At 35.6% G+C, this 14,612-nt stretch overlaps 1 long non-coding RNA gene and 1 pseudogene across 1 annotated transcript; one reads left to right on the top strand and one right to left on the bottom strand.

Moving 5' to 3' along the window:
* The first annotated feature begins 5,128 nt into the window (after positions 1-5,128).
* Positions 5,129-11,365, top strand: LOC108467156 (eukaryotic translation initiation factor-like; annotated as a pseudogene).
* Positions 11,366-12,653: 1,288 nt separating this feature from the next.
* Positions 12,654-14,369, bottom strand: LOC128288269 (uncharacterized). Its single transcript, XR_008278698.1, has 3 exons — positions 14,244-14,369; positions 13,683-13,771; positions 12,654-12,901 (listed from the first exon to the last, which is right to left on the bottom strand). It is a non-coding gene; the product is annotated as an uncharacterized LOC128288269 (long non-coding RNA).
* Positions 14,370-14,612: the final 243 nt, after the last annotated feature.

The raw sequence follows: 14,612 nt of genomic DNA, 5'->3' as shown, positions 1-14,612 counted from the left end.
ACTTTAATGGCTTGTACAAAGTAGCTAGTCGAGTCTCAGTAACTAATATTTTAAACCTAGACAAATATGACACGTAACAAAATAATTAAGCCTACTATACATGCCATAATTCAAAACATTTAGTTCAAATACCCTAAAGTATGATAGTGCGGGTAGATCTTCACGATCCTTAACTCCCGAGCAAGCCAAGGACACTATAAGACAAAAGAGAGAAACAAAGTAAGCTTATAGCTTATTAAGTAAGTATGTAAATACTAATTAAAGAATCTAACATGTTTACACAACAATTCAAGTATATCTACTTTAACTTCACTATTCATTCCACTTTGATTAAGCTGTCTCTGCTGCGTCATATTCACTAAATAAATCATAACTCGAGTTACAAAACTCAAAATTTAAATCCGTAAAATTTCCTGAATCTAGACTCATAAAGCTTTTTGCTAATTTTTTCTATAATTTTGGTTCAGCCGATTAGTACAGTTTATTAGTTAAAGTTTCCCTGTTACACAGCTCGACTGATCTGACCTCTGTTCACTACGAATTGAATTTCTCTCAGTACACAATTCAAAAACCCTGAAGTCTGTTTCATTTAAAACTAGTCTCAATAAGGAATTTAGGCATGTAAACTATATTTCTTAATTTGCTTTGTACAATTTTAATGATTTTCAAAGTTGGAACAGGGATCACGTATTCATCCTGAGCAAGTCACATACAATTGTAAATATCTCAAAATATAGAATTCCTTTGCTTGCTCTGTTTCTTTTATATGAAAGTAGACTCATTAAACTTTAATTTCACATCTCATTCAACCTCTAATTATATTCCTCCTATTTTTGGTGATTTTTCAAAATCACGTCACTGCTACCATCTAAAAACAGTTTTAATGTTAATTTCACTCTTTCACACATTCTTTATGCTAACCTCATTTTATCTTATATATGTATATACCACAAATCATTTTCACCACATTTCATTCACCATAAGTGTAGGTCCAAACCATAATATCACCACAAAACCATCCCGTTGAACAATTCGGATCAATCCTCGATATTTAATGGTTTCAAAGACACATTTCCACCATCATACTTCGTTTAGTTCGGCTCTCTTGTACACATGGTGAACACTTAGTACCACTCATGCGACCTAACCGATTTGTCTCGTAGCTCTCTTGTCTACATGGTGTCCTTCACTTGGAATCACGCATGCGACCTAGCTACATTTATCTTTCACGTAGCTCTTTTGTCTACATGGTGTCCTTCACTTGGAATCACGCATGCGACCTAGCTACATTTATCTTTCACGTAGCTCTCTTGTCTACATGGGTTACATCTCGTATCACACATGTGACCTAGCTACTACAGGGTGTCTCGTAGCTTTCTTGTACACATGATGTGCACTCAAGATCATACATGTGACCTAGCTACGCTCCCTCTATTTCATTTGATCTCTCCAATGTTCAACCGGATCTCTCTCTATATTTATTTCCATTCTTCCAATAGTCAATTTATATTTTAACATCAGCTAGTATATTTATATAATAGGCTGAAATATAAGAATGTACATGAAATTATTGTAATATTTACATACAAACTTACCTTGGTACAAAATGTGAAAATTTTGCAATTTAGTCCAAAACTTTTTCCTTCCCCCGTTCGAGATCAATTTCGCGTCTTTCTTGATCTATAATAACACATTTAGCTCATTTAATACTCATACTACTTATTTCAATCCAAAAATCACATTATGGAAAAATTACATTTTTGCCCCCTAACTTTTACAAAATTACAATTTTGCCCCTAGGCTCGGGAATTTAATTCAGCCCTTATTCTTATATTTTATGATATGCTGAACATTTTTCTCTTCTACAACAACATCAAATTCTCACTCTATCATATAGTTATGAACAATAGGTATTTTTACCGATTATGCTGCTTTTACTCGTTTTCACTTAAAACCGAGTAGCACAAGTTATTTAACATAATTTAAAACCTCATATTCTATCATAAAACATCAAAATACACAAATTTCACCTATGGGTATTTTTCCAAATATGAACCCTAGGTTAAATTATTACTAGCATAAGCTTAATCGAGCTTCCGGATTCCAAAACGTAAAGAACATTAAAACGGGCTTGGAATCACTTACTATGGAGCTTGAAAATTGAAGAAACCCTAGCTATGGAGAGAGGGAGAATTCGGCAGCAACTAAGGAGGATGATGATCAATTTTGTGTTATTTTTCCCATTTTATTTCATTTAATATCCAAATGACCAAAATGCCCTCCTTACTAAACTTTCAAAATTCCTTCCATGTCCTAATTTTGTCCATGAACTTAAAATTGGTCAAATTGCTATTTAAGACCTCCTAATTAATATTCCAAAACAATTTCATACTAAAAACTTCCGGGATGCAAATTTTGCAACTTATTCGATTTAGTCCCTACTTTCAATTTAAGCACTTTAGGCATAGAATTTCATCACGAAATTTTCACACAATCATGCAATCATATCATAAACCCCAAAATAATTATAAAACAATTATTTCTATCTCGGATTTGTGGTCACGAAACCACTATTCCGATTAGGCCCTAATTCGGGTTGTTACAAAATTACCTTTTTGCCCTAAAGTTTCACAGTTTTACAAATTAGTCCTTAGGTTGGCAACATGAAATGTATTCAATTTCTTTGTTACCCAAGCCTAGCCGAACCATATACATGCTCATATCAGCTCACATTTTTCATCAAATCAAATTTTTTCTACCCATTTTACATCTTTTTACAGATAGATCCTTTTTAGGTATTTTCATACAAAATCACTTAGTAAAAGTTGTTTATTATACATCAAACTTTCATTTTCTACCATTAAACATCAAAACACATGCATGTCACACATGGGTAAATTTTTAAACATGAACCCTACTTCAAATAATGGTAGAAATAGGTAAATCGGTTTACGAGGGCTTAAAAAATGTAAAGAACACTAAAAACGGGGTTAGAATACACTTACTATCAAGCTTGAAAGTTGAAAAAACCCTAGCTATGGTGAGTTTGAGATTTTCGGCCAAGTTAGAGAAGATGGACACAATTTTAACTTGATTTTCCCTTTTTATTCTTTTATTTACCAAATGACCAAAATGTCGTTTTTGCCAAACTTTAAAATTTTATCTTACCATGTCCATTTTTGTCCACTAACTTAACAAATGGTTTAATTACCAACTAAGGACCTTTAATTTAAAATCTCATAGCAATTGGACACCTTTAACAAGTAGAACTCAATTTTTGCACTTTTTACGATTTAGTCTTTTTGACTAAATTGAGTGCCCAAACATCAAAATTTTCGAACGAGATTTTTACAAAATAGTTCCATAAAACTATATACCATAAAAATATAATAAAATTAAAATTTTCCTACGTCAGATTTGTGGTCTCGAAACCACTGTTCTGGCTAGCCCCAAAATCGGGCTGTTACATATTTTCTCTTTACCTAGTTCACACCCATGTTCAGTTCTCTTATGTAAGAGGTTTGACACTATCACTTCGCCAAATATCAAACCTTCATTCTATATATGATAGTACATGTTCCTATTTATTGCTTTGGTTTATATTACAATTAAGAGCTTACTGAGCGTTAATTAATACAATTCACTGTCTTTTTAAATTAGAAGCGAAACCTTGTTTTTTTCTTATCGTGCATCCATAAACCTTCCGGTAGCACCCTAGTTCGCCAATTGTCCCAGTAGGCATAGGGGTGTTACAGTGTACACCTAAACTATCGCATCACTCAATCAAATTTGTGCATTTCAACCGATGCAAAAATTATCAATGGCAATTTGACATGCCAAATGTTATGATTGGTCAAAAATTCAGTTGAGATGCATTCTTGAATTCTTGGTTCAACATACGGCATCATAAAAACTGTAGTACGAATTTATAAAATTTAGCACGTGCTTGATATTTAATTTCAAATGTTGTAGTATGGGTTGTTGATCTAACGCTAGCTAGATTTCCTTGAGCTTGGTTGGTATACTTGTGTGTCTCATGCGATTGTTTTACCTATTCAAATAATATTTTTTTTTCAAATTTATAATAATGAAATAAATATTAAAATAATGATATTATCAAATGAATTTTACCATATTACAAGTGGGAATTCATAAAGGGGTCTACTCGGGTCATAAAAATGGTAATTGATACCATGCCCATAGTTGAAAAAGATGCATGCAACTGTCGATTTTAACTTTTTCTAGTTTTGTCACTTGACAAATCGCTCAATCTAATATTGCCAGCACCGCTGATCCCCAATTGAGTTGTCCCACTTTTTCCAAGTCAACTACTAGTAGTAGTCACCTTAAATGTATCAGATTTCGAGATTTATCTAGCATAAGTAAACCCCTGATCAACCTTAAGATGAATGCGCGCGTGAATTGTTCTTTTTCAACGTCATTCGCGATGCATTTACGTGTTTGAAGTTGCCCTCCAACCATCTCATCTCGATCCAACTACCCCTAAACTTGTTTGACACCTTCCTTAGTAATTGCTCGCATGTTGCAGTCCAATCGACACTTGCCACTAGCCCCGTAACCAATTCCTCATCAACTGGTAGATTGAATTTTAAACCAACGTCTTCAAGTGTACACTCACTGCAGAGAAGATGGAATGTGTGTCTCGGGTCTCCATCTTTCCACCAAAACACTGATAAGTGGGGGATCCAATTTAGTCCACTGAGCATGCGAGCCACGTATGAGAGTCTCTTATCTTGCAAGTGTCCATGAATTGCAACTAATGCACTCACACTTAAATTGTGTATATCTCAAAAATCTAATCTTAGACCCGATTATATAAACATAAAATATTAATAAGGTTAACAGCATAATAATTAGCGAATTAAAATTAAATAATTTAATAATATTTTCTTACCATTTGTAATTGAATGTCAAAGACGTACTTATCATCCAACCTGAATAAATTAATTTATCGGTTTACAAATTATAAGAAATCAAATCAAATCAAATAGAATATGATTTAGAAAAAAATATTGAAAGAATTGAGAATTGATATTTGAGAGAATAAATTCATATTAAAAATAACGAAATTTGAAGGAATTTATATAAGAAAAAATCTGAGGGATAAAGTGTAATCTTTCAAGGTGTAACCGTTAAAAAAAAAAAAAGAACATTGCCCTAAAATCTTGTCTTGTGAGATGAGTTTTCATTTCTCTCAAACAACCTAAAAGAAAACGGTACAGTTACTCAATTTTAAAACAAAAACAGCATAGATGTTTAATTCACCCCGAATAGTGTAATAAAAAAAACCTGGAAAAGGAAAAATAAGGGGGAGGGCGGGGGGTTTACTAGTTACAAATAAAGGTGGTGATGGAAGCGTATTTTCCAAATCACCTAGAAAAGGGAAAAATAATAAAATCTCCAAAATAAGGGTTTGTTGTTGGTGTGTGTCTGCCGTCCTCACATACTTCCTTTCTCTTCTCTTCCCATTGCTTTCCCGCAGAAGAGAGGGAATATCTTATTTTTTGTTTCTTGGCTCTCTATATTCCCAAATCTTATTTTTTATTTTTCAATCTCTTTATATTCAGATTCAGTGTTTTACACATCGCTTCTGTTTCTGATCCGACGACGGAGATTGAGTTTCTTGTCAAAAAGACCGAGGTATGCAGCAGGGTGATCAGACGGTGTTAAGCTTAAGACCTGGTGGTGGTCGAGGGAGCAGACTCTTTGGTGCTCCCTCTTCTTCATCCTCCTCCTCTTCGTTAGCCTTTGGTTCCCTTTCTTCTGATCTTCCCGTCTTTCGTCCCCATGCTGGTGCTCCTCCTGCCTTTTCTGTCAAGGTTCAATCTTTTTATCCTTTCTCTATTCAGAACCCATATCTCAGTTTTCTGGATCTAGTCTTTATTTTATCTCTTATTTTATTGGTTTCTGATTGATTTTGTCTGGGCTGGTCTTTTTAGATGTTTTGGTATTGGATTTAAATGGTTGTTCCTTTTAAATTGCTAGTCTGCCAGCTGTTAGTTAGGCTGTGCTCTTTGGAAGATCGGTATTAGCAAGTAGATTTGAGTTTACATTGCTATTTTTGGTTCTATAACTTATGTTTGAGATAAATATTGCTTTTGTTTTTTTGTTTGAAAGGCTCTAATTTATTCCTTTGTGCTCTTAGTAGCAAAACTGGTATTCTCCGAATTTCTTTTACCACTTACCAACGAAAGAATATAGAAATGCCTATAATTAGAATTAGCTTTGCCCTAATTCTTCATTGGGCACTTAGTATTTCTGCTTGCTGTAAACATGGACAAAGTAAAATGTGATGGCTTTAGGTTATATCCGAGCTTTGTTTGCCCATAAAGGACCACTTCATATTGTTTATACAGATCTAGGTGTCCTATTGATCAAAGATCAATTAACTTTTCCTAATTGTGGGTTAATCCTCTTTTCTGTGTTCTTATGGCTATGTACGATGATATTTTGATATATGTTGATGGTAATATACGATGATATTTTGATATGCAATTTAATTGGATACATGGTGATCAAGTAAACCTACTTGTGGAGTTTTTTTAATCTCCATTAATGGTTTGTATGAGGGCATAATTTATAGTTACAATTGCCATTTTATGTTTTCTTGTGTGTTGTTCTATTGGGATTGTATGGTCCACTGCCTAAGTCATATCAAAGGTTATGAAGTACAAAAGATTGGGTCTTTTGACAGCCTCCTTATGATACAATAATCTAGAGATTTCAACTATGTGATGTCCTTTTATTTGGTTGTTATTTGAGAACTTTGGTAGCATACATTGTTTTCATTGGATAAATAAGTTTAATCTTTTAGTAACCATGTTAAAAAAGTCCCGTATGTTCTAAGCCATCTTCTAGATTTTGCTTCTTTCGTTGTTTTATTTATTCTGTAGATAGTTTATCTGAATTTTAACATGATGCATACTGTTGGTTTGTAAAATCTGAAGTTATCAATTGTGTTACTGTTGTAGGCTGGAGACTCACGATTTGAGGGTCGTGAATGTGTGCAGTACACTAGGGACCAGCTTCTAAAGCTTAGGGAGGTAATTCTATTTACTTTTGCTGAGTAATATACTTTATCTGTGCATCTGTGGACTATTTATAGCATTTTAGTTCCATAAATCAACCAGAAAAGGACAATTCTGCTTTTTGCTTGCATGCATGAAAGTTGTTCTATGTATTCAGTATCCTGTTTCAATTATATTCAGCTGATCAAGCATGTAATTTTTTTAGTGTTGTTAGTAATCTGTTTCAGTTTTATTAAATTGACGTCAATGGCACTTTGACTATTGTGTGATATAATATCTGATTATGCTGCTTGCCTTCTCTTTAGGCTGTAGAAGTTTCCGACGAGATTCTTAAAATCGAACGAGAAATTGAAGTGGAACTCTTTGGTGAAGATCAGAACCGGACTCGTGGAGAAAGTAACGTGAGTTCTAAGTGTTCTTTTGCTTTTTTACTTTTCGGTTGGCTAATTTGGTATCTATTAACTGCCTTGAGGACTATCCTTTATTTTCCTATGTTGCTGCCAAGCAATCATTCTTTGTTAAAGCATGTTCTTCATCCTTGACTTTTTCTAGCCACCAAATCAAAGTCACAACCGTTACTCTGAGCCTGACAATCGTGATTGGCGTAACCGTTCAGCACAGTTTTCATCTGATGGAGAGGAGAGGTCCTGGGAATCACTTCATGATAGAGAATTGGGGAACCGTTATGACTCCAAGCAACCAGAAGCTAGTCAATTCAATCGTCAAGCACAAATCTCCTCTAACCAACTGGTAATTGACATAACATAATATGATATCTTTTTGTCTATATAATATTTCCTGTGGCTTAAGCTGTTTATCATTTGTGTTCGCTGTTGCCGGAATTGTTCTTTTTGGTTGGTGGGGCAGGTATTAAAACAGTTATAGCTGAATTTATATTAGGCATTAGTGCTTGCATTGACAATTCCACTCCACTTAAAATCTAGGTATTTATATCATTCTTGTAGCAATTGTTCAAGAAATTGCAATAGTAATGATTGCTTTTAATTTTCTTTAATTTTGTTTTTTTTTGTCATGAGATGAGTCAACATAAATAACCCTACATTTGGGATTTTATCTTCTTTTTATTTATTAACTCATTTGCTTCTGCTTTGTTGCATTATTGTGCATTAGTTGCGAACCATATCAGTCGCTTGCCTCCCACGGCCTGCACCAGCTCCAATGATTAATTTTTTTTTATAACATTCAAGGAACGCTTCCACTTATAGTTTTCATTTTAGCTTTGTACTTATTCCTGCTGCAAGCTATGCCTGTCATTTGGCTTTGGCATTAACATCTGTTTTCATTTGGCTGAACTAGGGGGGACAAACTCCAGCTTTGGTGAAGGCTGAGGTGCCATGGTCTGCTAGAAGGGGCAACTTATCTGAAAAGGATCGTGTTCTAAAGACTGTTAAAGGGTAAACATACTGAAAATATGTTTTTTTAATCGTATAAGTGTCGCTGATTCCTGTTGAGAAACCATAGCAGTTTTCTTGCATCACATATGCTCTTCTGTTGCTATCACAAAACCATAAAAGTACGTTGCTTTTATTATCTTGTTTAGGATCTGATCTTTAGATTAAGCATAATAGCATGCCAATAATCTTTGTAGTAAATCTGTGTAGTAAGAATATTTTCTTTTGTTTTCAAGTTATACTAGGCATTTCTGTGAACTTTCAACCTTGGAATATTATGGTTCTTAAATTCAGAGTTAACGTATGGTTGGTATTGAAGCTTTTAGTTCTGGAAGATACTTAATACGAGATGACTTCCATTTTTAGGAAATTTCCTATGTGCATTTTTATCGAGTTTGCATGAGAATGTATTACTGGTTATTCTGAATGACTTTTCTCTGTCCAGGATATTGAACAAGCTGACTCCTGAGAAGTATGATCTTCTGAAGGGCCAACTTATTGATTCTGGTATTACATCAGCTGACATCTTGAAGGTTATCACTTTCTACATTTATATTATTCTATTTTATTTTGTGCTTTTTTGTGTGTATTTCTATGTACGTGTTTCTATAAATTACACTCTTCTATACATTTCATCTAATCGTGTTCTTTTCTAGTTATTGCATTTGTAAGATGACATCACTGACGGTATTGCTTGCATCTTTACAGGGGGTTATTTCTCTAATATTTGAGAAGGCTGTTTTGGAACCCACATTTTGTCCAATGTATGCTCTTTTATGTTCTGATCTCAATGATAAGCTCCCTTCATTCCCATCCGATGAACCTGGTGGAAAAGAAATTACATTTAAGCGAGTCCTCTTGAATAACTGTCAGGAGGCATTTGAGGGAGCTGACAAGCTTAGGGAAGAAGTGGCGCAGATGACTGCCCCTGAGCTAGAGATGGAACGTAGGGATAAAGAAAGGTTGGTCAAACTTCGTACTCTAGGTAACATTCGTTTAATTGGTGAGCTTCTGAAGCAAAAGATCGTACCTGAGAAGATAGTCCATCACATTGTGCAGGTTATTGCCAATACTTCCTTTCTCATTGGTGGAACTTGGATTTTTAGTAGGTTTATACTAAATCATTTTTTCCTGTTCTGTCAATCAGGAACTTTTGGGCCATGATACTAAGGCCTGCCCTGTGGAGGAGAATGTTGAAGCAATTTGTCAGTTCTTCAATACTATTGGTAAGCAGCTTGATGAGAGCCTGAAATCACGACGCATAAATGATGCATATTTCAATAGACTGAAGGAATTGGTCACAAATCCTCAGCTTGCTTCAAGACTGAGATTTATGGTTCGTGATGTTCTTGATCTGCGTGCTAACAATTGGGTTCCAAGGCGTGAAGAGGTAGCACTCCTAAATGCCATTAAGCTCCTATATTAGATTAGAAAGAAGTTGTTGACATGTCAATTTAATGGGTTTTGATATCAAACTCGTGTTTAACTGATTTTTGCAGGTGAAAGCCAAAACAATTACTGAAATCCATTCTGAAGCTGAAAAAAATCTTGGGCTGCGTCCCGGTGCTACTGCAAGTATTAGAAATAGTCGTATTGTTTCTGTTGGTCCAATGAGTCCTGGTGGTTTTCCCATAACTCGTCCTGGTACTGGGGTTTGATGCCTGGAATGCCGGGAACTCGGAGAATGCCTGGTATGCCTGGAATGGAAAATGATAACTGGGAGGTTCCTAGAACACGATCAATGCCAAGGGGTGATGGACTGGGTATGCTACCTGGAGGGCGTGTTCCTTCACCTTCAATCAATAAACCAACTTCAGTGAATCCAAGGTTGTTGCCTCAAGGTAGTGGTGCCCTAATGAGTGGTAGGACAAGTGCCCTGTTGCAGGGAAGCTCATCCCCTCATGTGGCACAACCTTCTCTTCCTGCCAAACCTGTTCCTGTGTCTCCAGTTTTGGAGAAACTAGTTACACCAGCTTCAAGACTGAATCAAGATGAACTTAGTAGAAAAACGAAGGCACTGTTGGAGGAATATTTCAGTGTTAGGCTGCTGGATGAAGCATTGCAGTGTGTGGAGGAACTAAAATCTCCGGGGTACTATCCCGAGGTTGTGAAAGAAGCGATCTCCATTGCCTTGGAGAAAATCCCACCTTGTGTCGAGCCAGTTTCAAAGCTTATAGAATACTTGTTTATTAAGAAAGTTCTTACAGCTAGAGACATAGGGACGGGGTGTCTGCTCTATGGTGCCTTGTTGGATGATATTGGCATTGATTTACCACAAGCACCAAATAATTTCGGAGAAATAATTGGGAAACTTGCATTGGCTGGGGGATTAGATTTTAATGTGGTAAGGGGAATCCTTAAGAAGATGGAAGACGACCTGTTCCAAAAAGCTGTATTTGATGCAGCAATGAGGATTGTTAGCTCAAGTCCTTCGGGGCAAGCTGTGTTGGAGGAACAAGCATCTGAGGTCAAGGTTTGTCAGAGTCTATTCTAATTTTGCAGTCTACTCTTAACGTCAGTGTCCGCAAGGGCTTCTGCTTATCATCAAGCACTTTGATATTGATGATTTCCTCCCCTTTTTGAGGCGACCAACTTGTATTATTTAATGAAGTAGAGCTGCCAAGGACAGTAAAATTTTATTGAGTTGTATATTTCTCCTGAGGTAATAGCGGTTTGTTTATTGAGAAAAAGAGATGAAACTATAGCATGGGTATTGCCATTGAGTGTGGCATGCTGAAAATCTCGGGCAGAATTGTCACCCCAAGGAATCCAGTTGTTTTGTATTTGATTAGTTTTTGTTATCTTTTTCTTTTTGACAGAGTAATTTAGTTTATTTTTGAACCGAGTGTCATAAATCTCTGAGTTCTTTTACTTTTACGACAATGAAAGTGAAAATCTATCACAGCCTTTAGTTTTGAGATAGATATATATATTTGTTGTTGTCTTCTTTGGGTATGCATTGTCTTGTAGGGCAGCCAATTATGAGTGATGGGATGATTATAAATTAGGTAAACTACATCGTCTCTAATTTTGATTAAACTTATATTTTGTTCACTCAACTTTCAAAAGTTAAATAACAGTTATTATCATTATCAAATATGTTAAAAAAATGTCAATTTTGATTTTTATTAAAGAAAATTTTTACAATAATGTTAAAAAGTTAAAAAATCTTAACAAATAAGTAAATAAATTATAAAATATTCATGAACTAAACTCGGTCTTGACATTTTTTTTGTGATTAAACCTTAATCCATTCCTTTGGATTTTTCAGCCAATAACACCCCTTATCCGTATTCTTCGCCAAGACAGGGTACGAGACGTTATTAAACTTAAAACACATGCATACAAACATTTTCGGGTCATAAAATTTCGCTCAAATCTTAAAACTTTTAAACTTCCTTTCAACATTCCTAATATGGACCTACGAGGCCCAAATCACACTTTGGAAATGGTTTGGGAATAAATTACACACTTTAGAAAACTTTGAAAAAAAATTTCAATGTAAACAGGGGCACACGCCCGTGTGGAAGAGTGACACGCCCATGTGTCCTCTTAACATGGCTATGTTGAAGGTCCGTGTGGCTCACACGGCCTGAACATATCGGGACACGCCCGTGTTCCTATCCCATGCAGATTTATTTTTCAATTCGAATCTACAGAGGTTTTCACATGGCTTGGCACACGCCCGTATCCATGGCCCGTGTCCCTCACATGGCCATGACACACCCGTGTCTTAGCCCGTGTACAAAAAACTTGACATTTTGTTTCAAACGTCATCAATCCATTTAGGGGCACACGGCCAAGGCACACGCCCGTGTACTAGGCCGTGTCCTCCATACGGTTGAGACACGGTCGTGTCTCCGCTCGTGTAGTTACTACTGGGCATTCTGTTTTGCCAAATTTAGGTGCAGGGGACACACGGCTTGACTACACGCCCATGGGGCAGACCATGTGTCACCACGATCTAGACACACGCCTGTGTGTCTACCAGTGTGGACAAAAACAAGGCTATTTACCAAGCCTTTTTGTCACCCTTACTTGCACCCACCTACAAAAACATCGAGCAATACCAATACCACATAAACACATGACCATATCAGCCAATACCTAGGCATCCATACATCATTTCCAAGCTATTTCCTAGCACATACAACATCTCCTACTTATCAACACAAACCATGCAACAAACACATCCATGACAATTCTCATCAATGCATTTAATAATAATCAATATTAGGCAACATCAATAGCCTACACAAAATGAACATCACATCCATATGAGCCAACACTTATGGCTACACCAACATGACACTAAACAAAAAGATCAAGTCCCTATACATGCCACGCTCAAAACATTTAAACTAACTATACCAAAAACTTTAGGTGATAGTGTGATCAATGCCTCCGACGTCCCTTGATTCCCGAGCTAGCTTGGCGGCACTATAAGAAAATGGAAAAGAGAGGAAGTAAGCATAAAGCTTAGTAAGTCACAAGTAAATAATTAACATCGCTTTACCAAGTAACATCATACTCATAACGTATCATACACTTGCACAAGATTCTCAAATGACTATAGACATAGCTTACTTATTTTCACCCTTACTATTCATATACATAACCCGAGCTCATTCTTATGAGTTTGTTGTAGGTACCTGTACCACTTGCAACATAATTGTAACTTTTCTCAATCGTGATATAATCTTTAAATTACCTGTTGAACCAGTCGGAGTAATAAATGAATACCCGATAAGCTTCATACAAAAGGGTAAGATGCTGATGCCATGTCTCAGACATGGTCTTACACTAGCTCTCATATAAATGCCGATGCCATGTTCCAAACATGGTCTTACACTGGCTCACATATCGAGGACGATGCCATATTCCAGACATGGTCTTACACTAGCTCTCATATAAATGCCGATGCCATGTTTCAAACATGGTCTTACATTGGCTCACATATCGAGGCTGATGCCATGCTCCAGACATGGACTTACACTAGCTCTCATATAAATGCCGATGTCATGTTCCAAATATGGTCTTTCACTAGCTCACATAACCCTAGTATCACGGCATGGATATCCAATCTATTCTTACGGTTCAACCGGGATTTTTACCACATCAAATCTCATATGCATATTCATAAAAAAATTGAACATTTCATGCAATATCAATTATTTAATGCATAATAACAATAGAATTGTGATGTTTACGTGCAACTTACCTCGGTATACAAAATATAGGCGACTAGTTTGATTTAGTCCATTAGCTTGGTTTTCCCCCAGTTTAAGTCCGGATTCCATATTTCTAGATCTATAATGACAAAATTTATTTATTTAATCATCACATAAATCAAGACATTCCAAAATTTCTACTTTGACAAAATGACTGTTTTACCCTTAAACTTTCACAAAATTACGATTTTACCCCTAGTCTCGTAAAACGATTTTCATCAAATTTCCACATTAACGAAGCCTAGCTGAGACTAATTTAAACCTATAGCATCTCACAATTTCAATTATTTCACACATTTGCAACCTATTTTATAAACTTCACAAAATGATCATTTTAGGTGTTTTCATGAAAACCACTTCACAAAAGTTGTTTATTTAACAGCCATGATTCATTTTCTTCTATAAAAATTCAGAAAAAAACATGGATACTCTCATGGAAACACCTTAGACTCTCAACCATTTTGCAAAATAGTCCCCCCCATTAGTTAGCTTATACTACAAAGGTCCCAAAAATACAAAAATCATCAAGAAAGATCATCAAAATCACTTACTTGTAAGGGATAGAAGTTGCTGAAATGTTGAACTCTCAAACCCCCCTTTTTTGCTGAAATTTTCGGTGGTGAAGAGAAGGAATGAAAAAGATGATAGTTAGCCTTTAGTTTTATTATTTTATTATCAATTAAGTCACCTAACCTTTGACCATTACATGAATTAAGGCTCCACGTCCAGCCACTAACATTTTATTGGTCTATTTACTCAATAAGGACCTCTACTTTAATGTTCCATATCTATTTGACACCTTTAGTTAGTAGAACAAAACTTTCGCACTTTATGCAATTTAGTCCTTTTCAAAATTAAGCATGCAGTCACTAAAATTAATTCACCAAAATTTCAAACACTCGTATAATCATGCTATAACA

Source organism: Gossypium arboreum, unplaced genomic scaffold (genome assembly GCF_025698485.1).
Source record: "Gossypium arboreum isolate Shixiya-1 unplaced genomic scaffold, ASM2569848v2 Contig00174, whole genome shotgun sequence".
NCBI lineage: Eukaryota > Viridiplantae > Streptophyta > Magnoliopsida > Malvales > Malvaceae > Gossypium > Gossypium arboreum.
Note: the sequence above shows the minus strand (reverse complement) of the source record. Positions and strands in the feature narration are given on the sequence as shown.